This window comes from Neovison vison, chromosome X (assembly GCF_020171115.1).
Source record: "Neovison vison isolate M4711 chromosome X, ASM_NN_V1, whole genome shotgun sequence".
Taxonomy (NCBI): domain Eukaryota; kingdom Metazoa; phylum Chordata; class Mammalia; order Carnivora; family Mustelidae; genus Neogale; species Neogale vison.
The window spans coordinates 8,231,692-8,255,131 of record NC_058105.1 but is presented as its reverse complement, the minus strand read 5'-3'; the positions used below and the strand labels follow the sequence as shown (position 1 = coordinate 8,255,131).

Below are 23,440 nucleotides of genomic sequence, written 5' to 3'. Positions count from 1 at the left end.
GACCCCCATTGTCCCTATTAAATAAAAACGTCCATCTGTGGAAGGAAAGGAAAACAGCACACTTATACTCAGGGCATTGATGAAAATCTGTTGCTGTTGGGAGACACAGAGAAGGGCAACAAATTATCAATAGCCCATCTCTGGTGTTTTTGCACAAAAACGCATAACTCCAATCTATTCACAAGAAAGCATCAGATAAAAGTTAAGTGAGAGACATTCTATAACATCACTGACTAGTATTCTTCAAAACTGTCGATATTTTGAACGATTAGGAAAGGCAGAAGAACTGTCCTGGAAAGGAAGGAGACATGACCACCAATTGTTATGTGCTATTGTGGATTGGATCCTTGAACAGAAAAAGGAACTTCATGGAAAAACTGGTAGAATCTGAGTACAGTCTATAGTTTAGTCATATTGTACAAATGTCTCTTCATTTTTATCACTGGGCTACTGTTAAGAGATGGTAACATTTGGATGAAACGTGTCCAGACATATCTACTGCATTTACAAGTCTTCTGTAATTTTAAAATCTCAACCGTATGCAATAGCTTGTGGTTTCAGCTATGTATTTCAAGGGTATTTGGTTTAGTTTGCCTTGCATTTCTTTGTTTTATAGTAGGTGGTTGTTCATGTTACCTGTTTGTTTGTTTGTTTTATCTCTGTGGTTGGAAATCAAAACACTCATCTACACTGAGGTGTCCATTAAAAATGTTCTGAAAGAATGCCCAGGATACTAGTGATTTACTTGATGCCAAATCTGCTAATTTTTAAGTCCCTTCTTAGCATCTCTTAATATCAGTTGATACACTACCAACCTTCTTGAAACACTCTTTTCCTTTAGGTTGTATGCCACCATACTTTCCTGGTTTTCTTCACACTTCTCTCTAGTTGTACACAATTGGGACTCTCTGTAGATAACTGTTTCTTTGTTGTACCCATCCCCCAAACCAAGAAGTCTTCTTTTTGTTCATCTCCTACATCTAATCAATCACCAACTCTGGTTGATTTTATTTCTTAGATACTTCTGTATCTGTTCATTTATCTCCATCACCACTGACCCCAACTTTGCCCAAGAAAACATCATCCCTGTTACTGCAACAATCTCTTAAGTGATATCTAGGTCTCTGGCTCTTTCTTCTAGAGTAATTGTTCAACAACAAGCCTGCTCATGATTAGCACCTGATTAAAATCATGCCACAGTTTCCCCATTGCCCTGAACATGGCTTTCAAGACCCTTTCTAACCTAACCCCTTCTCGCTTCCCCTGTCCGATTTCCTTCCTCCTTAGGTGGGTTTCCAGAATAGCATCATCTTCTCTGTGTCTGGATTTGCTGCCACTCATCCCCTCTGTCCTTGGAGCTTTGTTCCTTGCTCTTCTAACCTGTCACCTGGTTAGTTCTTATTCCTCCTTTGCATCTCAGCTTGACTATTATATCCTCCTCAGGCTATCCTGGACTCCCACAACTGGGTTAAGTGTCCCGCTAAATGAACTTCCATTGTAACCTTTAACTGCTTTGACCAGTTCCTGCTGCACCACTTCTGATTACTTGTTTGCATCATTCATTCACTTCTGATTACATGTTTGCCAATGGGGCTCTGGTCAGTCATCCCTCCATGATTCGAGGACTAATTTCTCATAATATTCTGAGTGCATGTTTCTTCCCTGTGTTCTGTCTGCCATGTAGTCATTTTAACATTTTTCATGATTTCTGGAGAGTTGGTAAGTAGAAACCAAGCCGGTGACATTTATGGGGACTCTCCAAAAAGCACTGTCATTGTGAACAATGGCTATTGCACATTCATCCCACTCCCTTCCATACTGCCTACCCCCAGCTAGTATAATTCAGTGAATGGAAATAGTTGGTTTGGGTCGTCTCAAGCATGTTGCAAATGGTATGATAGTGTGAGGACGTAGTAGAAAATCTATGGATTGTTTGTCCTTTAGGGAGCACCATTTATGGCTGTTTGACCTTGGCACTCATTTCCCCCTTGTTAAATGGAGATGTTGTACTGCAGTCAGTAAATTAGTAATTGTTTCCATCTCAATTTGGGGACAATCTTCATAATGTGGGCACACATAGACTCATGCCAAGAGGATGAGGTCATGTGTTTGAACATACTCATGTTTTGTTTTTTTTTTTTTTATTCAAGCCTTTTCTTTCCTCAGCCAGAGAATCCAAATCACTTAGTTCTTGGCCTTGTTTGATTGTTGATTTTTTTTATGTTATGTATCATCTTACCAATTAAGCTGTAAAGCTTTCAAGGACAACAAGCAAGTCTTCTGCATTTCATATAATGATCACTTCACATTTTTGAAGATGAAGATTATGTATTATATATCTAATTATTCTGTACAATAACAAATACAAATGTTAACCTTTATTAAATACCTGTCATATTCTAAGTACATAGATGCATGACTTCATTCATTCATATTTTACAGATAAAGAAACTACAGTTTAGAGAGTTCAGTTACTCACTCAAGGTCACATAGTTTTGGCCAGGATTGAACCTGATCTGACTGATTTCAAAACCTCTGCTCATTGTACTGCCCAGTGATGTAAAATAATCTTTTCCCACGGACCCTTTTTAAAGTATTATCCAAGCACAGTTTATAAAGACAAAATTGGAACTGCTCTGTTGAAGCAAGGAGTCAAGCCTACTCTTAATGGCCCCTTTCCTCACTTCCCACAGTGACCTGTAGACATGGAGGTAGATCTAGCTGAGTTCCAGAGTGTCAAGTTGGACAGATCCTCACTATTTCTGGTTACCTCTTCAGCCTGACAAGCTCTCATTTGGATGAGGAAGAGACCGTACTGAAATGAAGAAATCACATTGTATTCTTGTCACACTTTCCTTACGAAGAGAGGATGTTTTATGAAATAGTTTCTATGCAACAACTTTAGCCAAGCATTTTAGGTAGGTCATAATAATTCGAGTAGCGATGCAGATTTTGTTTCCATCAGCCGGGGTTTCGAGCAAAAACCATATTTGCATTTCTCAGTAATGAGGAATACCTGGAGAAACAATTGAAAGATGTCAATTCCCTGCAAATGAAATTTAGGTGATTACAAAATGTACTATAACATAAGGAAAAGCCCATGTGCATGGGATGCCTGGGTGGCTCAGTTGTTAAGTATCTGCCTTCGGCTCAGGTCACGATCCCAGGGTCCTGGGGAGTCTGCTTCTCCATCTCCCACTCCCCCTGCTTGTGTTCCCTCTCTTACTGTCTCTCTCTCTTTCAGATAAATTTAAAAAATCTTGGAAAAAGAAAAGCCTATATGAACACAAGCTGGTTTACAAAGGAAAACCATCAAATTGACATCTCCCATTTTCAGCCCATAAGAATAGAGTGTACTTTATGATGTATGTCAGACACTGGATCTTCTGGAGTAGGTGTCACTCACGTTCTCAGAAGCCAGGAGCCAGATGTCAAAGGTGTGGGTAAAGCTCTTGGAATCACAGCAGAGCATGCAACAATCTAATATGTGTACAGAGTAAGCATTTGTCCCTAACAGATGTTAAGGATGATACATTATGGTCTTAAAGTGCCCTATATAGACATATAAAGCCTAGTTTCTAACATTTATCTTGGAGTTTTCTTAAATGACATTTTAAGTCAGATAGTATTGTTTATGCACAAACATACATAAAAAGACCACTTCTCATGACCCACTAGTGCACCTTCAGAAGATGCACTCCTGCATCTTCCTGTTTTCTCTTCATAACAAACAAATGACTTCAGGAAAACACTCATTGTGACTTGGATAAAAAAGAATTCTGAGAAAATAGTAACTGAAATGAACAGAGGTTGTGAAAGTTGTTTATATAAAAGAAGAATGTTACTTCCAACCCTATAGATTTGAAGACTCACAAACTCTATGATTACAAATATGTCTCTAATCACACTGACCCACATTCTTCTCTTGAAAAATGAGAGTATTTTGAGAATGAGCCACGAGGGTAATCAAAAGTAATGACTCTTAAAGCCTCCACATGGAACTGTTATACTGTAACTTTCATTCTTATGCCATAGATTGCAAAGCCTCATGGCTAAGCCCTAAATCAGTGGGACAGACGAGAATCTTCTGCTTGCATGGAAGGCAGAACAGAGGTTTGAAGGGAGTAATTGTGAACAGTGTCTACCGCACCACTGTTCAGATAACCATTGTTAAAATGTTTGTGTATAGCTTTTGTATTATGCATATTTGACCTGAATTTTGATGGACAGGTGAAGATTAGCAGTATTCTAAAAGTCTTGACTTTTTGTTCATAAATATATTGCCTCTCTACAAAAGCCTTTTTAATCCTTAACTAAAATCTCCATATATCCCAGCTTTCATTTCTAAATATTATATAGTCACATCACGTTCAGAGATGAGGTCCTACAATTTTAGCAGTAATATGTATATTTTCTCTTTCAAGTTTACTGAGAAACAAGATTTAAATTAGAACTGAGGAATATCCTAAATGGGGTGCAAGTTCAGGATAATACCTAATTATTTTCACCAATCTATTTCTTTCATTCAAATTCTTTTGACTGAGGAAAAAAAAATTCCTTATCTACCTAATCATTCGTCTATCAGTCTACCCATATACTGTAGAACTTAGAGCCAAAAAAGCAACAAATTTACTCTGATTAGCAATGCTGTACGTGAATATATTCTGGCATTCTAGCAATAATGAGTCCACATAAGAGACCAACTTGAAATAGTCCCTCAGTGTTAAATTAAAACAATGCACTCTGAAAGAATGTACTCTTCACATAAATACTAAATGTGGAAGGGTGAGCCTCCTGATTGAAATTAATGATTTATTTGCTAATTTCTTCTTGAAAATAGTTTTAAAAATGTCAGTCATAGGGCGCTTGGTGGCTCAGCGGGTTAAGCCTCTGTCTTTGGCTCAGGTCATGGTCTCAGGGTCCTAGGATCGAGCCCTGCATTGGGTTCCCTGCTCACGGGGGAGCCTGCTTCCTCCTCTCTCTTTGTCTGCCTCTCTGTCTACTTGTGATCTCTGTCTGTCAAATAAATAAATAAAATCTTTTTTAAAATGTCAATTGCTGTCATCATTTTTAAAAAAGATTTATTTATTTAAAGAGAGAGAGAGCATGAGTGGGAGGGGTAGAGGGAGAGAGGGAGGGAGAGAGACTCTCAAGCAGACTCCTCGATGAGCGTGGAGCCCGATGTGGGCCCAAACCCACAACCCTGAGATCACAACCTGAGCAGAAATCAAGAGTTGGATGCTTAACGAAATGCACCACCGAGGTGCCCTGTCTTCATTTTTCTTATTTGTGAGGGTCATACTGGATACCAAAGAAGATTCATACTATGAAGATAGGCCCAGAAAGCACTTCAAGGCAAATACCAGTGCATCTTCCAAAAAGTCCTATATAGAAAGGGGTTTTTTAAATAGATACTAACAGACATCCCAGGGACCTGAGAGTGGGGATAATCGTTACATTGACCATTTCATTCCTGATGAGATATAGACCTATTGTCCAGAATATGCCTTTACAAAATATACTCCCAAATTGAACTTCTACTAACTAGCCTTGTGACCTTGGGCCTCTCTCTATCTTCCTTTAACTCCATTTTCTCATCCTGGCTGTGACATCAGAACACCTCTGACATTTGACCAACCATATAAAACATTCTTTCCAAACTTGTTTCCTTTCTATGCAATGAAAATAATGCTAATCTCACCCTTACAAAGTGGTTGTGAGGGTTACAATGAATGAGGCAGTGTACAGGCAAGCCCTTTGTATAGAAGAAGGTACTATGGAAGGGCTCAAAGGAACATCTATCCGGTTTACCTTAAAAGGGTTGTGAGAAAAGTATGAGTTAATTTATATCCCCGAATGAATGAATGAATGAATGAATAAGAAGAAAGACAACTTTCTTTTCTATTTTTCTTTCTTTCTTTTTTTACATTTTAGCTATTTATTTGACAGAGATCATAATAGGCAGAGAGGCAGGCAGAGAGAGGAGGAAGCGGGTTCCCTGCTGAGCAGAGAGCCCAATGTGGGGCTTGATCCCAGGACCCTGAGATCATGACCTGAGCCGAAGGCAGAGGCTTTAACCCACTGAGCCACCCAGGTGCCCCAAAGATAACTTTTCTCATCCCTGTAATCTTGATTTGGGGCTCTATTATGGCACTTGTTATAGTGTAGCATATAAGGTAGATACTTATGTCTCTGACTTGCCCACTCAATTGTGGATACATAAAAGGCTTAAACCACTTTTAATTTATGTCTTTGTTTCCTGTAATGCCAATGGGCACATGGTGGATACTCAGTTGGTTGAATCATGCTGTTCCAGATACTGTTCTAAGCACCTTATGTATACTAATTCATTTAATCCTCAAATGCTCATTAATCCTCAAAGTAAGAATGATAACAGCTTGGATGATTTTGGTGACAGTGAGGATGGAATTCAATGATGAGTTTAAAAGTACAAATAAGCAGGCCTTCTTAACAGTTTTTTAAAATGTGCTACCGAAATCAAGGCAGTAGCTGGGGTAATACTTTATCCAGGAGAATTTTGAGACTTTATCATCTTTGAGAATTTTACCTTCTGTTCGCCATGATATGCTTCCACCTTATCAAACAATGTACAGAACACAAATTCCCATGTCCTCTGATTTTTAATTCAATGCTTCTCAACATCCAGAGAAAATTCTGTGTTAGAACAAAATACATCCTAGTTCCAGTTCCAGGTCTTAAATTTGGACAAATCCCTTCCTCATGTTTTTCTCTCTATGTATCCTAAATTGTTGGAAATTATAATGGCTGTTTCTTCTCAGGACAAAACACAAATAAATCTTAGCCATATTAGCAACTGCCTTGGAGCAGAGCTACTGTATAAAGTGTGACTATTTTATGGTGTTCATATCAGCAAAAATCCTGGTTTCTCTTTGACCTAACTAGAAGGAAATGCATTTTTTAGATTGCAAGTGCAAGTCTGAATATTAAAGAATAATCAGACATACAGAAATTGCAAGTAATTCAGCATGCTATCAAGAGTTTCATTAGCTACTTAGTAATCATTTTAAAAATTACCAGTAGGACAACAGATCCCATGGATTCTGTAAAGGGAGGGTGTCCTTTCTATCCCAAAGATTTGATATTAAGGATAAGCCTTTACTATAAGCACAAATGGGAAGTTGATTATATTGTAATCTCTGATTACAGCAAGAGAAAGGATGACGCAGTTTACCCATTTACTGTCCACATGGAATTCTAGGGTACCTTGGAGAAGGAACCATGGCAGCAATAACTGGCTTAAAAATACATGGGTTAGCCTCAGGATATCCTAGTAGTTGAAACTCCTAGAATAGTCATCTTTTTATTACACTGTGCTCCTGGGAATGGCAGAATTCCAGGGCTTCAATCCAGTCCTTGTCTGTTTGTTCTGTTTTGTTTTGCCCTCACCGAATGTGTATTGCACCCAAATGATTGGCCGAAAATTGGAGAAATTCACACGAACTTGTTACCCAACATTAGATAGACCACCAACAATTCCTGGCCATTTTACTGACGTCAATCCATTAGTTAGTGAGTTTTGCTAATTTTTCCTTGATTAAATGCATTAGAAAAACCTGTTGAAGAACCTCATGGGAGCATTACTATAGTGGCAGCCTGCTAATGGGGTAACTTCCATAAAAAGAGGGCAAAGGATATGAAGAGTTTCTCATGTTTTTCAGTTGTATTTGAAAAGAACAGGTGTTAAATATTTTTCACTCCTAATAAACCAACTTCATGTTACTACATGTATTTCTATTACCTATGCATTATTCATAAGGCAGTAGATAACTTGTGATTTGCCTTACAAAATATAAAATCCATTTGAATAAATTCAAATTCTGAAAAATCTTGGACTAGAAGTTAAACTCTGAATACACCAAGTGTGACTTAAAAATAAGGTGATTGATTTTATAATGTGAAGATTTGAACTCATCCATCCATAGAAGTGTCATCTCCTTCTAAGTAGTACACATGGGAGAACATAAACTCCTTTCAGTGATGAAGCTACTGCTCAAATAATTCATGAAGCTTCTTTCTTGGAATTATCTCTGGAGCCTGTGTATCACTTATTCATTTACCCACAAAACATTAATTTAGCATCTCCATGCACCAGTCACCATTTTGGTATTGCTCTCATCATTTGCAAGTGGATAAGAATGTTTTAACTAAACACTAAAAAGTAGTGTGAAATTACTCCACTAAGTGGAAAATTGACAAATTTTTTTTCTGAAACAAAATAATTATAAGACAAGTTTCTCAAGTGGTTTTCAGCTGGCTTCTAAGAGAATTCTAAATGAATTCCAAACGTGTTCTGAACATGAGCAGTAGTATTGGAATGTATTATCTTTTTTACGATTTTATTTTTAAGTCATCTCTATACCCAACATGGGGCTTGAGCTCACAACCCCAAGATCAAGGGTTGCATGCTCTCCTGGCAGCCAGCCAGGCGCTCCGTTAAGTGCTATCTTTTTATTTTTTTTTATTTATTTTTTTAAAGATTTTTATTTATTTATTTGACAGAGAGAAATCACAAGTAGATGGAGAGGCAGGCAGAGAGAGAGAGAGAGAAGCAGGCTCCCTGCTGAGCAGAGAGCCCGATGTGGGACTCGATCCCAAGACCCTGAGATCATGACCTGAGCCGAAGGCAGCGGCTTAACCCACTGAGCCACCCAGGCGCCCCCGTTAAGTGCTATCTTGAAGCAATACACTCATTGGATGGATAAGGCTTGCTATGTATTAAAATTAGTATCTTTGATTTGCACAGAAATGTGTAAATTCTTATATATATGTAATTAAAGGTGAAGTGATATTTTCTGATTACATTTTACAATGTGCTTTTGTTTCATAACATTAAATGAATGTCTATCATTTCTGTCATCTAGTCATGCTATTAATGTGAACCCAATTCCAGAGATTGTCATCACAGTTGTAGCACTGGGGCAATCATTTGTTTCACTCATAGCCTACAAAATCTTTGCAAGGGGACTCCCTGTCAGAGTATACGATGACCTATGCAAACCAAACCGAGATGAGAAGCAAATCTTCAGAATTATGCCTTTAATACCACAAATTTAGGATTGATGCTTTATTCTGGGATGATATGACGCTCTTCACCAGAGCATCTTGTTTTATTGCCAGTATCTACTGCTAACTTATGACCGGGCTGTTTTGGTTGGGTACGTCTCACCAGCATAGTTGTTAATCCTCTCTGAAATTTGAAATCATGTTGACATTATTTTCTTCCATGAGCAGCTGAAAGATGAAATTTGGTTGTCTTTGATTGTATTTTCCTTTTCTACATATCAAATCATGTGTCAATATGTCCACACTGAAAAGATTAATTGAAACATCAGGAGTATTAATAGTCCTATTAAAATGAGGTGGGTTATAAATACTTTCAGAGCTAATCAGTGCAGCCTATCATTATGGAAAGAAATCCTGCTGACTGAAGAAATGATGCATATTCTTTTCAAACACTGAATGTAGCAGAATGACTGAGGTTGATTTCACTCGCAGCTGAAGCTGTGCATTTCCAATGGCAAGAATAAATAAATTCTTGAAAAACAAAAGCTCCAACAGAGTGTAGGACATAGATGTTCTCTGAGTACGTAATGGGCATTCGGTACTTTCCATCCTGGCCAATTAGAATAATTTGGCAACAAAGCTCTATGGACTCCCTAGTATAATCCAAATAGTCTGTCAAAAATACAGAAAGGATGAAAATCAATGTAAAAAGGCTAAACTCCATCAGTGAACAATCATTCTAATGCTTTTTTACCAAATTCAAGAAGAAATCATAGTGCAACTGTTAAATGCCTGGGCCCTAGAGTCACGCACACAACATGAATCTAAAACCTAGCTCTGTCATTAACTAGTTTCATGTTTCATGTCCTTGAATAGATTTACTTTTCCTCTCCACACCTCAGTCTCAGTGTCTACAAAATGGATCATATTTAAGAATAATATCTTAGTCTTCATCCAGGATTGTATGCGTTCATACATGTAAGCACTTAGAACAACCCTTGGCATGTAGTAAGTACCCATTACTAAGCTCACTGAGATAGTGATTTGGTTTTTACCTAAAATTTTTTTAAATGATCATTTTTCCTCTCATGGTTGCTACTGGCAAATATCTTTCATTTTATGTTTTGCTGAGTGGTCTGGGTCACAGCTATATGTTTTGAATAGGGATTATTTAAAGAATTTAAAAGTTAAATTTGGTTCATTGACCTATAAGGCTTTTTCAAACTTTAATATGTAATGATAGTTTAATTCTGTGAAATGTGCATATATCAAAATATCATGTGTGTCCCAGGAGCAATTAACCTGTTATTAAAGATAATGACAATAATCAATAAAAATGTCAGTTCTGAAATTAGGTTCATATACTACCAGCAATTGGCAGATATTTAGCAATTATGTTAAGACAGAGCTTGGTTTTTATAATGCAAATCTACATAAAATGTGAAAGAACAGACATGTTCATTGTGCCTAAAAAAGCTAACTGTTGATGAAGTGGAACCATTGGAAACTTGTAAATATTTAGGTTTCCTTGAAAGAATTGGACATCCCATAACTAATTGGGAAAAAATACAGGGAAAAACAAAACCACACATGTGTTTATTTTGGTACAGAAATTATAAAACTGTTTAGTTCCAAGAAACAAAATTAAGACAATATTTATTAGAAGTATAATATATTCTAATTACTTGGTATTCTAAAGCAGTCCAGTGTAGACTTGGAAGTGGTCACATCTTAATTGGAAGTGATCACATCTTAATACAGCAATTCTGTTTCTCAAATCTGCCCCCACATTTTTATCCACCCTGTAAGCCACAAATAAAAAACTCATTTAACCACTTGGAGTAAGTAGACGGAAGCAATGAACATTATTTTTCAGAAATCACAGTTACAGGACTTCGGCAATTAAACTCTAATGTACTTTGGTTAACACATTTTTTTTCAAATGGGGAAAAAATAATACCCATCTTGTAGGGTTTTTATGTTTTCATTAAAATAACACATATAAAACACTTGTGTCGGGCATAGCAGAAATGCTCAACAGAGGGTGTTGTTTTGGTGTACACACAGAAAAGGAATAGGATAGCCTTCATAGTGGTAGTTTCTTTGTAGGATGATTAGGAGAACAGCAAATCAAGGTATGGAGAGAATTCAGCATGGTCAGAGGAAAATGATGGCCTGAGAGAAGAGAGAGGTCTGTGGTGTCAAGTGATTCATGCCCACACTTGTAACTTCTAGTGGCTGAGAGGTAATACTAACGTTTCTTTTATCCTCCAAATCACGGGCTGTATGTTAGATGTTCAATTCCTATTGAAAGGGAAATCTCTTATTTTAAAGATTTTGTTTACTTTAGAGAGAGAAAGAGCTTGAGCACAAAGGTGTGAGCGCAGGGAGTGTCAGAGTAGGGGGGAGAGGGACAAGCAGACTCCTTGCTGAGTGTGGAGCCCCATGGCCGGGCTTGCTCTCCGGACACTGAGATCATGACCTGAGCAGAAATCAAGCGTCAGACACTTAACCAACTGAGCCACAGAGGCGCTGCTAAAAGGGAAATTTAAATAGCAGATTTAATCTGCATAGTTGAGGCGAAGTGAGGTTGTGCTTGAAGAGGGAGGTATTGAGCTGATTATATCTAAATGGGAAAACTGATCCATAAATATGAAAGGCAGGGTGGGCTCATATTGGCGAGTATATGATATATACTAGAAATGCACAAAAAATAAGATAGCATAAATGTTAATTCCCTGAAAAATTAGCAAAATGAATATTGCTTTATTTCATGTCTTGTATCAGTCACTGCTTCCTAACTATTTGTCTCCTGGATATATTTTTAATCTGTCCCCTTTAGTTTAGGTTCTTCTTTCTATCCTAGGTTACTACAATAATCTCTCAGCCACTCCTCCCGCCCTTAAGCCTCTATTCTCCACACTGTAGGTATAATATTTCTTGTTCTTTAATGCTATTTTTATCATATCTATTTTCCTTTTGAAAACATTTCATTGGCTTCACATGGACTATATACATGATTAAGCTCCAATGACAACACTGTCAACGAAAGATCATTTGGCGCTCTGTTCATGTCTAGGAAAGAGACAATGAGATCATGAAACAGGATGGCATTGATAGGGATAAAGAAGACGAGGCAGATCTAGAAATATTTAGAAGACAGATTGTTCATAAATTGGTGACTAAGCAGATGGTATGTGAGAAGGAAGTATGAGTTTGGAGGCCTAGTCATCATCAGTGGATATGGAACTAAGAGCAGGAATAAAAGTTTGATAAAGGTAGAAATATCCAACAGGTCAAAGTTGTAGTTGAAGCCAGAGTTGTAGTTGTAGTGGGATTGCCTATAGACAGTAAAATAAAAAGTACATTGAACAACTAAAATGTTTGTAAGCACCTGCATTTAAGGAGTGAAGGAAGGAAGAAGAACTAGAAATCAACATGTGGCATTAAGGCCAAGAGAGTAGCACATTTCAAGAAATAAGGAGACTGTTTTTCAGAGTCCATAGAGGGGTTTGAAGTGGCGGGGGGGTGGGAGGTTGGGGTACCAGGTGGTGGGTATGATAGAGGGCACGGCTTGCATGGAGCACTGGGTGTGGTGAAAAAATAATGAATACTGTTTTTCTGACAATAAATAAATTGGAAAAAAAAAAGAAAAGGAAGGATAAGAAAAAGCATTAGTTGAGTGGCTGAGTGGTAGAAAAGTACTTAAATAAAACCGTTCAACAACAACAACAAAAAAAAAAAAAAAAGAAAGAAAGAAATAAGGAGAATCCACGGTGTCAAATGCAGAAATGAGGATGAGTAAGAGAAGGCGTGGAAAATGTCTTTGGATTTGATGTAAGGAGCCCACTGATAATCTGAATCAAAATACCATGAAGCCTAGAATTCAGATGCAGTAGTAAGGTATAAAGTGAAGTTTACTAATATTTTGTTGAGAATTTTTGCATCTGTATTTTTCAGAGATATTGGCATATGGTTTCTTTGCTTTGAGGGTCCTTCTCTGGCTTTGGTATCAGGGTAATGTTGACCGCATAAAATAAGTTTGGGAGTGTGGCCTACTCTTCATTTTTTGAAATGTATGCATTTATTTTACGTTACCCATTTTGTTGGTGTATAATTGTTCATAGGAGTCTCTTATAATCCTTGCAGTACTGTAGTATCAGTTATAATGTGTCCTCTATCGTTTCTAATTTTATTTATTTGAGTCTTCTCTCTTATTTTCTTAGTCTAACTAAAGTTTTGCCAATTGTGTTTATCGTTTCAGAAAACCAGTTCCTGTTTTTCTGGTCTCTTATTTATTTCCATTATGATCTTTGTTTACTTCTTTCTGCAAATGTTGGGCTTAGTTTGTTTTTTCTAGTTCCTCGAACTGTAAAGTTCGGTCGTTTACTTGAGAGCTTCCTCTGTTTTCCTAATATATGACTTTATCATTATAAACATCCTTCTAAGAACTGCTTTTGAAGCATCCCATACATTTGGGTGTATTTTCCTTTTCATTTGTTTTGACAGATTTTCTGATTTCACTTTTGATTTCTTCTTTTACATAGTGTGCTCATTCAGCAGTATATGTTTTAGTATCCATGTGCTTGCACATTTTCCAGTTTTCCTCTTCTTGATTTCTAGTTTTTTATCATTGTGGTAGGAAAAGATACTTGGTATGATTTCAATCTTCTTGAGTTTGCTGACTTGTTTTGTGGCCTATCATACAATCGATCCTGGAGAATGTTCTTCATGGCCTATTATATCTAAATTGGAAAACTGTTCTGTCTCTCCTGGAGAATATGCCATGTGCACTTGATAATTATGTGTATTCTTCTGCTGTTGAATCAAATATTCTGTATATGTCTGTTAAATCCACTTGGTCCAATGTGCTGTTCAAGTTCAGTGCGTTCTTGTTGATTTTCTATCTGGATTCTTTATCCATTGCTGAAAGTGGGGCATTGATGTCCCCTATTATTACTGTATTATCTGTTTCTCCCTTCAGATCTGTTAGTATTTGCTTAATATATTTAGGTGCACCAGTGTTGGGCGTGCCTATAATTATGACTACAATGTTTTCCTGACGAATTGACCCCTTTATCACTATATAATAATCTTCTTTGCCTCTTGTTATTTTTTTTGGCTTAAAGTCTATTTTATCTGATAAAGGTGTAGCTATCTCTTGTTCCTTTTGGTTTCCACTCGCATCGACTATCATTTTCCTCCCTTCTCTTTGAGTCTATGCAGGTCTTTAATCCAAAGGGACTATTTTGCAGGCAGCCTATAGTTCAGTCTTGTTTATTTTAATCCATCCAGCCACTGTGTGCCTTTTGATTGGTGAGTTCAACCTATTTATGTTCAGAGTTATTATTGATAAGTAAGGAGTTACTGATCCCAACTTATTCATTGTATTATATCTGTTTTGTACTTCCCATTGGTTTTCTTCCCCTTCTTTTCCTGCCTATCTTTATGAATTGGTCATTTTCCACGGTTATGTGCTCTGCTTTCTCTTTCTCTTTCTCTTTTGGAAGTGTAGTCTGAGCACTTCCTTTGTAGTAATGCTGAGGCAAACATAAAACACCTCAGAGATAAAACAGTCCAGTTTAAGACGATAGCAACTTAACTTTGATCACATACAAATGCTCTACATTTATTCCCCCTTTTATGGTTTTGATATCACAATTACCTCTTTTTATAGTGTGTATCCTTTAACAGATTATTGTAGCTACCGTTATTTTTAATATTTTTTTCTTTAACCCTTCTACTATAATTAAATGGTTAATACACCCTCCTGTTATAGATTGAGAATTTTCTAAATTTGACTGTGTGTATATTTACCTTTACCGGAGTGTTGTACATTTTCATATGCTTTTTATGTTCCTGATCCACCTCTTTTCACTTTACCTTTCAGCTTTTCTTGCACGGCAGGTTTCGTGGTGATGAACTCACTTCGTTTTTGTTTTTCAGGAAAAGTCTTTATTCCGCCGCCCCTTCATATCTGAAGGATCACTTTGCTGAGCTCTGCTGTTTTATATTAGAAGTATTAGAAATAAAATCCTTCTGAAATCCTTCCTGTTGTCTTCGGGTGGGAGATTTTTTTCACTGATCATCGCTTATACCTGTACTTGCACCTGATGGACACTTTGTACTCCCTCTTGTGGCAGCATTCTTAAGCTTATATGTCTTCTCTGGTGCTTGCAGATCACCAAGCTGGTTGCCAGAAGCCTCTCTTTTGTTTTCTAGAAGGTGGCACCACAGCTCAGATCTGTGGTTTTTCTCAACCCCAGAGCCCCTGGCCTGTTTTATTGGAGTTCACTCTCACTGGTGCATCAAGGCGCCAACCACGGGCAGGCCGAGGGGTGGTTGTGGTGGTGCTGGTGTGGTGGTGGTGTGACTTTAGAACTTGGGGTCTTGGGGGTGTCCATGGGCCAGGTGATAGGATCCTTGGGTGAGGTTCTCCCATTGTCTAATGGGAGGTCCTCCCACTGGAGTCTTGAAATCAGTGAGCAAGAACTGCGTGTCCTTTATACCCTTTGATATTCTTATCAGCCTCTTTTCTGATCCCTCACCTTCCCCTAGTCCTGGAGGTCCCCCTGCTTCAATACTCTTGGTGCTCCTGGAGAGAAACAGGCTTCTCCAGCAGCTTCACACACAGCTGGAGCACCCAGGCACTCACTTCTCTCCCTTAGTCCCATAAGAGCATTCGCTGTCCTCTAGTGGTCCCTGCATTCTGCTGCCCTTGAGAAGGGTCAGTGCTGGCCAAGTTCTTCTTACTTCTCCACTGCATCCAAACTTGCTTTTTATTTTTGGGTGTTTTGGGTTTCCCCCCTCTATCAAAGTGCTGGAATCTCTTCTTAAGAATGCTGAATTTTTGCAAAAGCTCTCTCATCCATGGTGTATGCCCAAGTCAGCATTTGTGGGGTTTTCCCCCAACTCTGGTCTAGTTTGGCTGGTTCTGCAGCCAGTGCTGTGGTCTGTCTGCCTAATACCCAATGCAGAAGTAGGTGAGGCTCCTCCCAGGCCCCTTGGCCCAGAGTCCCAAGTCCCACAACTCCCACAGAGATACTTTTATTCTTTTTTAAAATTTTGTCATGATCATAGCTCTTACCAGATGGGCTTATTGTGAGGTTAAAGCTAGATAAAGTACTTCACACTGTGCTAAGCACCTGGTTAGTTGAGTAAATGCTAGTTGTAATTTTTATTGCTGTTAGGAAATGTTGAAGAAAACTGTATAGCATAGTGTTATTATTGTGTTATTCTGGAGAGATTGTTGGCAGCTTCTGAATATATTCCTTGAAAATGTCAGTAGACTCTTGTCTGAATGTCATTTGGCTTGTTGGTCAAGCTCTTCTGTTCTGTGTTGAAAGATTTAAAACCACATTTGTATGCATTGCTCATGCACACATACACATTCATGCAAATATTGGGCCAAGTGTTTGACAAATTGGTGTCTTTGTAAAACTTGGTATTGTTTACAATAATGACTGGATAAAAAATGTTAAATATTTTAGGAATTCATTTCCTTGAATCTTATTTCTTTTAACTTTAAGAAATTACTGCATATACTCATTAACTTAAAGTATTGACAAAACAAATGTACTTCAACTTTGAGAATTAAGGATATTCCATGCTTTTGAACTAATTATGAAGAAGCAGACAAGATGAATGTATTTCAAATTATACTGAGTATTTCAGAAACAAGTCTGTTCTTGTCTCTTATTCATGTACTCATGGCTTTTCTAATCATGTTGCTTATACTATTTTCAAATTGATTTTTTTTAAGATTTCATTTATTTATTTGAGAGAGAGAGCAACCGAAACAGAGCAGGAGCAGGAGGAGGGGCAGAGGCAGAGGGAGAAACAGACTCATAACCTGAACCGAAGGCAGACGCTTAACCAACTGAGCCACCCAGGCGCCCCCATGGTGTTTATACTTCAGAATACACAAGAATTTTATGGATAATGATGAATAGAAAATTCCTCCTTTGCTACTTGTGCAATGACAATAGACTAATTCATTAAAAGTAAATCTCACATACTTGAATTTTGCTGTTTCTCCAGAGAAAACTTCACAGACCATCCAGGGATGCTTGTTTTGTATATACTTTCTGTCATATATTTGGGTAAAAAACTACACTACACTTGAAAAAATTATCTGAAATAATTTATCTACTTTAAAGTCTTTTGTATGTTAGTGCTACAAGTGATGAGAGGTAAAACACATATAAATTATGAACTATTTAGAAAGGTATATTTTGGGAAAATCCTTTAGGTTCAGTTAACTGGAAACACAAATCTTCTTTAAAAGATTAAACTATAGCATATGAGTTAAACAATCAAAATAAAGCATGCAATTCCCACTATACCATACAGCTAAGCTATGGCCTTAAACATACAGCAACTATGTACCTATGAGAATAATACTTTGAAGAACATCTAATATCATGGGGAAATGGTGATGGTGTATTGTTAAGTGGAAAAAAATCTATAAAGTTGGAACTTATAGAGTAAGATTCCAATCTGTGGGTAAACTGTAGGCATGCACTACATTCAAGTAGAGAAAATGTGGAAAACATATAATCATGTTAGTTTCCATCCTTGGATCATTAAACTATAGGTGTTTTCTTGGAGTATTTTTCTCAGTTTTACATGTTTTCTTGGCATTTTTCTCTGTTATTATTCAAGTATAATTGACATGTAATGTTGCATTAGTCTCAGGTGTACAATACAGTGATTTGGTAATTCTATACATTACTCTGCGCTTATCAAGATAAGCATCATGACCGTACAATGTTAACTATAGTATTCACACCAATATTCTCTATGCTGCAATTTTCATCTCTATTTATTTTATAACTGGAAGTTTGTGCCTCTTAATCCCTTCACCTATTTCACCCATTTCCTTCCTGCCTCCCCTCTGGCAAACCACCAGTTTGTTCTCTGTTAATCACAGGTAAAAGTTATATATTTAAATTTTTTTGAAGTAGAAATCACATATAGAAAAACCTGGGCTGTTATAAGGGTATGCTGATCCTGTCCCCCAACATTCAGTGCTAGTTTTGTCATGGGGTTCACTGCCAGTAGAATACTTTAATGCTGCAGTAATAGAAATTGCTTTCATAGGGATTTGTCAGTAATTCTATAATGTCTCGGGGGGAACTTGGCAAGGTCCTAAAATTGAAGTTACAGATTTAGGATTTTTACATTACCATTCTCATATAGTATGAAAATAATGAGTTGCTTACAAGCCTTAAAGACATTCATGAATGTTTCAAATCCCTTCTCAAGTAGAATTGCAACACAGACTACAATGGAAACAATTTGGATATAGAGAGAATAATGATATCTTCCCATTTCCACATGTTAATTAACAACCAGGGCTTGATTTAGAAATGCTATGGAAGTTTGAAAAACAATTATAGATCACATATATGCAGGGTTTTCCTGATAAAACCTATCACAGTTTCATGAGTCAATAAATCCCTAAATTATCTTGAAAAACAATTTTAAAAAAACCTTGTTAAATTAATGCTGGCCAGTATTCTACCTAGAGCAAAGGAACAAGTTAAAAAAATCCTTTGAAGTTGCTGTTGACAGTTTCTCATTTGGGGTATAATTTTAATACTCTGTTTCTTCCCCAATTTTTCATTAATACTGAAATTATGCAAATTCTCATCATATAAACTGGACGTTTCATTTGGCAGCACTGCACAGAATAGGAGGAATATAGCAGGAAGGATATTAACAGTGAGACTTACGCTCTATTCTTTGCAGCCACCCCCTTGTCCACCACTGCAGTGATCTTTCCAACAAAGGAAATTAGTTTTTCTGACATGGTTTATTGCAAGTGTTCACGAGTGCTCCTACATATCTTTCCAAATGCTCGCAAGACATCTCTCTAACAGTCCAGTAAACATGTGTCCAGTATTACCGTCAAATACATTGGACGATAGTCTAGAGAATATGCTTTCTTAACTAATTCCTTATGAAAACTGTGATGTGGTTTGCTTATCATAATTTTTCATCAGTTCTTTCATTCTTCATGATGTCTTAGTGATTAAGGAGAGTGCTTTAAAACTCTTGTCTAAAAGTTCTTTCAATGACCCAGAATACAATTTGTCATTTCAGGAGCTTAAAATAAATTTCAAAAAAGGGGAGTTCCAAGAATATATGTAAAAAGATGAAAAAGAAGTTAGAGGATATTTATTGAGTAAATAAAATGCCATGATTCAAAAATAAATAAATGTAGGAAAAATAATTAGGCACTTGCTATTATATTCTATTTTGTGTTTATACTATTCTAAAAGAAAAATTGGAGGCTAAAAATGAAGTCAGTCTCCTCTGGTGAGAAATCTGAAAAGGATATTTATTTCATTATCTAAACATTATTTTCATAAGAGGTCCTATATGTACATACATTTTATGTTATGTGATGCTGAGAAGTTATTTATCATCCACTTTGTGCATCAATTTCTTTATCTGTATAATGGAAAATATACTACAACCTCAGAGGGTTTTTTTTTTGATGTATATACAGTATCGTTTATTAAGACCTCTGGCATAGTTATTTTTATTTAATTTAAAGCTGAATGCAAAAAATGAATGGGATATCTCTTGGTTTGCATTTTCTGATTTTTTATATAATCATGTTTTCAGCACCTTAGTATTTAGAATATTTTATTAGGATTTCATCTTAGAACATATCATACTTCTGACAAAATATTCTTTTCTTATGGTTTTGTTTAGAATTTGGGAGAAGTGTTAATTTCTGAAATATTTACTCTGACTTTTTAAAATTTTTTTTTATTTTCAGCATAACAGTATTCATTATTTTTGCACCACACCCAATGCTCCATGCAATCCATGCCCTCTCTAATAACCACCACCTGGTTCTCCCAACCTCCCACCCCCCGCTACTTCAAACCCCTCAGATTGTTTTTCAGAGTCCATAGTCTCTCATGATTCACCTCCCCTTCCAATTTACCCCAACTCCCTTCTCCTCTCTAACTCCCCATGTCCTCCATGCTATTTGTTATGCTCCACAAATAAGTGAAACCATATGATAATGGACTCTCTCTGCTTGACTGATTTCACTCAGCATAATCTCTTCCAGTCCCGTCCATGTTGCTACAAAAGTTGGGTATTCATCCTTTCTGATGGAGGCATAATACTCCATAGTGTATATGGACCACATTTTCCTTATCCATTCGTCCGTTGAAGGGCATCTTGGTTCTTTCCATAGTTTGGTGACCATGGCCATTGCTGCTATAAACATTGGGGTACAGATGGCCCTTCTTTTCACGACATCTGTGTCTTTGGGGTAAATACCCAGGAGTGCAATTGCAGGGTCATAGGGAAGTTCTATTTTTAATTTCTTGAGGAATCTCCACACTATTCTCCAAAGAGGCTGCACCAACCTGCATTCCCACCAACAGTGTAAGAGGGTTCCCCTTTCTCCACATCCCCTCCAACACACGTTGTTTCCTGTCTTGTTAATTTTGGCCATTCTAACTGGTATAAGGTGATATCTCAATGTGGTTTTAATTTGAATCTCCCTGAGGGCTAATGATGATGAGCATTTTTTCATGTGTCTGATAGCCATTTATATGTCTTGATTGGAGAAGTGTCTGTTCATATCTTCTGCCCATTTTTTTATATTATTATCTGTTTTGTGTGTGTTGAGTTTGAGGAGTTCATTATAGATCCTGGATATCAACCTTTTGTCTGTACTGTCATTTGCAAATATCCATTTACTATAGCACCAAGAACCATAAGATACCTGGGAATAAACCTAACCAAAGAGGTAAAGGATTTGTACTTGAGGAACTACAGAACATTCATGAAGGAAATTGAAGAAGACACAAAGAGATGGAAGACCATTCCATGCTCTTGGATCGGAAGAATAAACACTGTTAAAATGTCTATACTGCCTAGAGCAATCTATACTTTTAATGCCATTCCGATCAAAATTCCACCAGTATTCTTCAAAGAGCTAGAGCAAATAATCCAAAAATTTGTATGAATCAGAAGAGACCCCAGAATTGCTAAGGAAATGTTGAAAAACAAAAATAAAGCTGGCGGCATCACCTTACCTGATTTCAAGCTTTATTACAAAGCTGTGATCACCAAGACAACATGGTACTGGCATAAAAACAGACACATAGACCAGTGGAACAGAGTAGAGAGCCCAGATATGGACCCTCAACTCTATGGTCAATTAATCTTCGACAAAACAGGAAAAAATATACAGTAGAAAAAAGACAGTCTCTTCAATAAACGGTGCTGGGAAAACTGGACAGCTATATGTAGAAGAATGAAACTCGACCATTCTCTTACACCGTACACAAAGATCAACTCAAAATGGATAAAAGACCTCAACATGAGACAGGAATCCATCAATTTTTTTTCTTTTTTTTTTAATTTTTTATAAACATATATTTTTATCCCCAGGGGTATAGGTCCATGAATCGCCAGGTCCACACACCCCACAGCACTCACCAAAGCAACAAATGAAACAAGATGGGATCGGGAGGGAGACAAACGATAAGTGACTCTTAATCTCACAAAACAAACTGAGGGTTCCTGGGGGGAGGGGGCTTGGGAGAAGTGGGGTAGGGTTATGAATCCATCAAATTTTTTAAAAAATATTGATTATTCTGTGGCCCAGTAGGAATCTTTTAGGTAAAATTTTACTTCCATAGAAATAGTGTCATTTTACTTTCATTAAATCCCTTCCATTTTTTTTTAGCTATGACCATGCTTTTTGCATTGACACCTCAAGAGTTACAAAATTCCAAAAGTGCAATTCAGGAAATATCTTAGAAACACAAAAGTGAGGTTGTGGATACCTAAGACTGATGACTTCCCCGAAGGGACCACATCATGAATAATTCTTCAGGAAAGGTCTTCTTAACCCTACAAACTAGGTTAGGTTCCTATATCGTGTGCTTTCATAGCACCATGTATATTCCGATGTAATATTTTACTCTCTTTTTCTTTTCTTTTTTTCTATTTTGTGCTGCAAAAAGTGTTATTGTATGCATTTGGCCCATGGCCTGGGATAGTGATCCAGGTGGTTGAAAAGCTGCCTGGTGGTTGGAGAGAGAGGCTTAGGCAGAATCCCTGATGCCAGCGGGACAAGAAGGGCCTGTCAAAGGTTGCTGGGCTCCAGGGGCTCCTAGGTGTGCCCTTGGAGGGCTCCTAGCTTAGGAACTGACTTGCCTGTTAAGATTAGACAGGTGGTCACTCATCTTCTTGATGAGTTTTACCTCCTCATCTAGGCATCCATTTTCCAGGAAGTCACAGAGATGAGTTATGTGAGGGCAGACCTCAGGATATATAAACCTAAAATGGCCTGGTTCATGTACTTCCTCAGGACTGTGGCAGCTTCCATTTAGGCTGCCACTTTAGTTGTCTTGGGAGAGTTTCTGCCTGTCCTGGAAGAGGGCACAGTTGCTGCACTGGTTTGGTATCTTCAAGAGACACTCAATACACTTCCATTTTCCTGGGCCATCTTGCAGAAGAAGTAGCCCACACTCTTTATGGCCATGTGGTTTTCATCTAAATAGAAGCCCAGCAAGTGGGAGGAGGCCAACAGATGCAGGTTGACCATGAAGTTGATGGCAGCCTCCACCTTGGTGGAATAATTCTGATAAGTCTGGAAGCTCATGGTTGGTAATAATAAACTAACCACAAAAAAAACTGTTTTGGCTGGTCCCAGAAGCAGACCATAGACAAGAGGATGGCGCCAGAAGCAGTAACTGCAGAGAAGGTTAGAGAATGTTTAAAAGGTGGAGGAAGGGGAGTCCCTGGGGGTGTTCCATCCCAACAATTTCAAAGCACAAGACAGATCCACAGGACCACTAGGTGCACTGCTTACTTTATTTTTATATAATTTCAAATTTGCAAAAAAATTTACAGGCATTGTACAATAAATCCAGAGTATGTTTTATCCACTTTTGCTAGTTGTTTACCATTCATCCATCACTTGCACACTCTCTCTGTCTCTTTCCCTCTCCCTCAGTTTCTCTTTTACTATTCCTGCCCCCCATCATGTAAGAATAAGTTAAACACATGCTCATTTGCCTCTAAATATTTAGGTGTCTTTTCCCTAAGACATCTCTTACTTAACTACCATAACCACAATGGAGTTATCAAAATAAGGACACTCAACACTGATACAATATTATTATCTAATTCACAGAGGAATTCAAGTGTCAAATATCTCAATGATGCCATTTATAGGTGTTTATCATCTAGTGCATGAGACAGACAAGAATCAGGCATTTTACATCAGCAACATGGCTGAATAATATGTCCTTCATTTTGTCCCTCCATAACAACAATCTGGCATCCATCCATAGATAAAAGTGCCTTTGTGGGAACTGTGGGATCCAGGGCCATATGCCAAGGAACC

The 23,440-nt window shown here is 37.5% G+C and overlaps 1 long non-coding RNA gene across 1 annotated transcript in view; it reads right to left on the bottom strand.

Moving 5' to 3' along the window:
- Nucleotides 1-2,862: 2,862 nt before the first annotated feature.
- LOC122897353 overlaps nucleotides 2,863-23,440 on the bottom strand; it is a 133,513-nt gene continuing 112,935 nt past the window's right edge. Inside the window, exon 4 of the long non-coding RNA XR_006382516.1 lies at nucleotides 2,863-3,016. This is a non-coding gene — a long non-coding RNA (uncharacterized LOC122897353). The remainder of the gene's footprint in view (nucleotides 3,017-23,440) is intronic.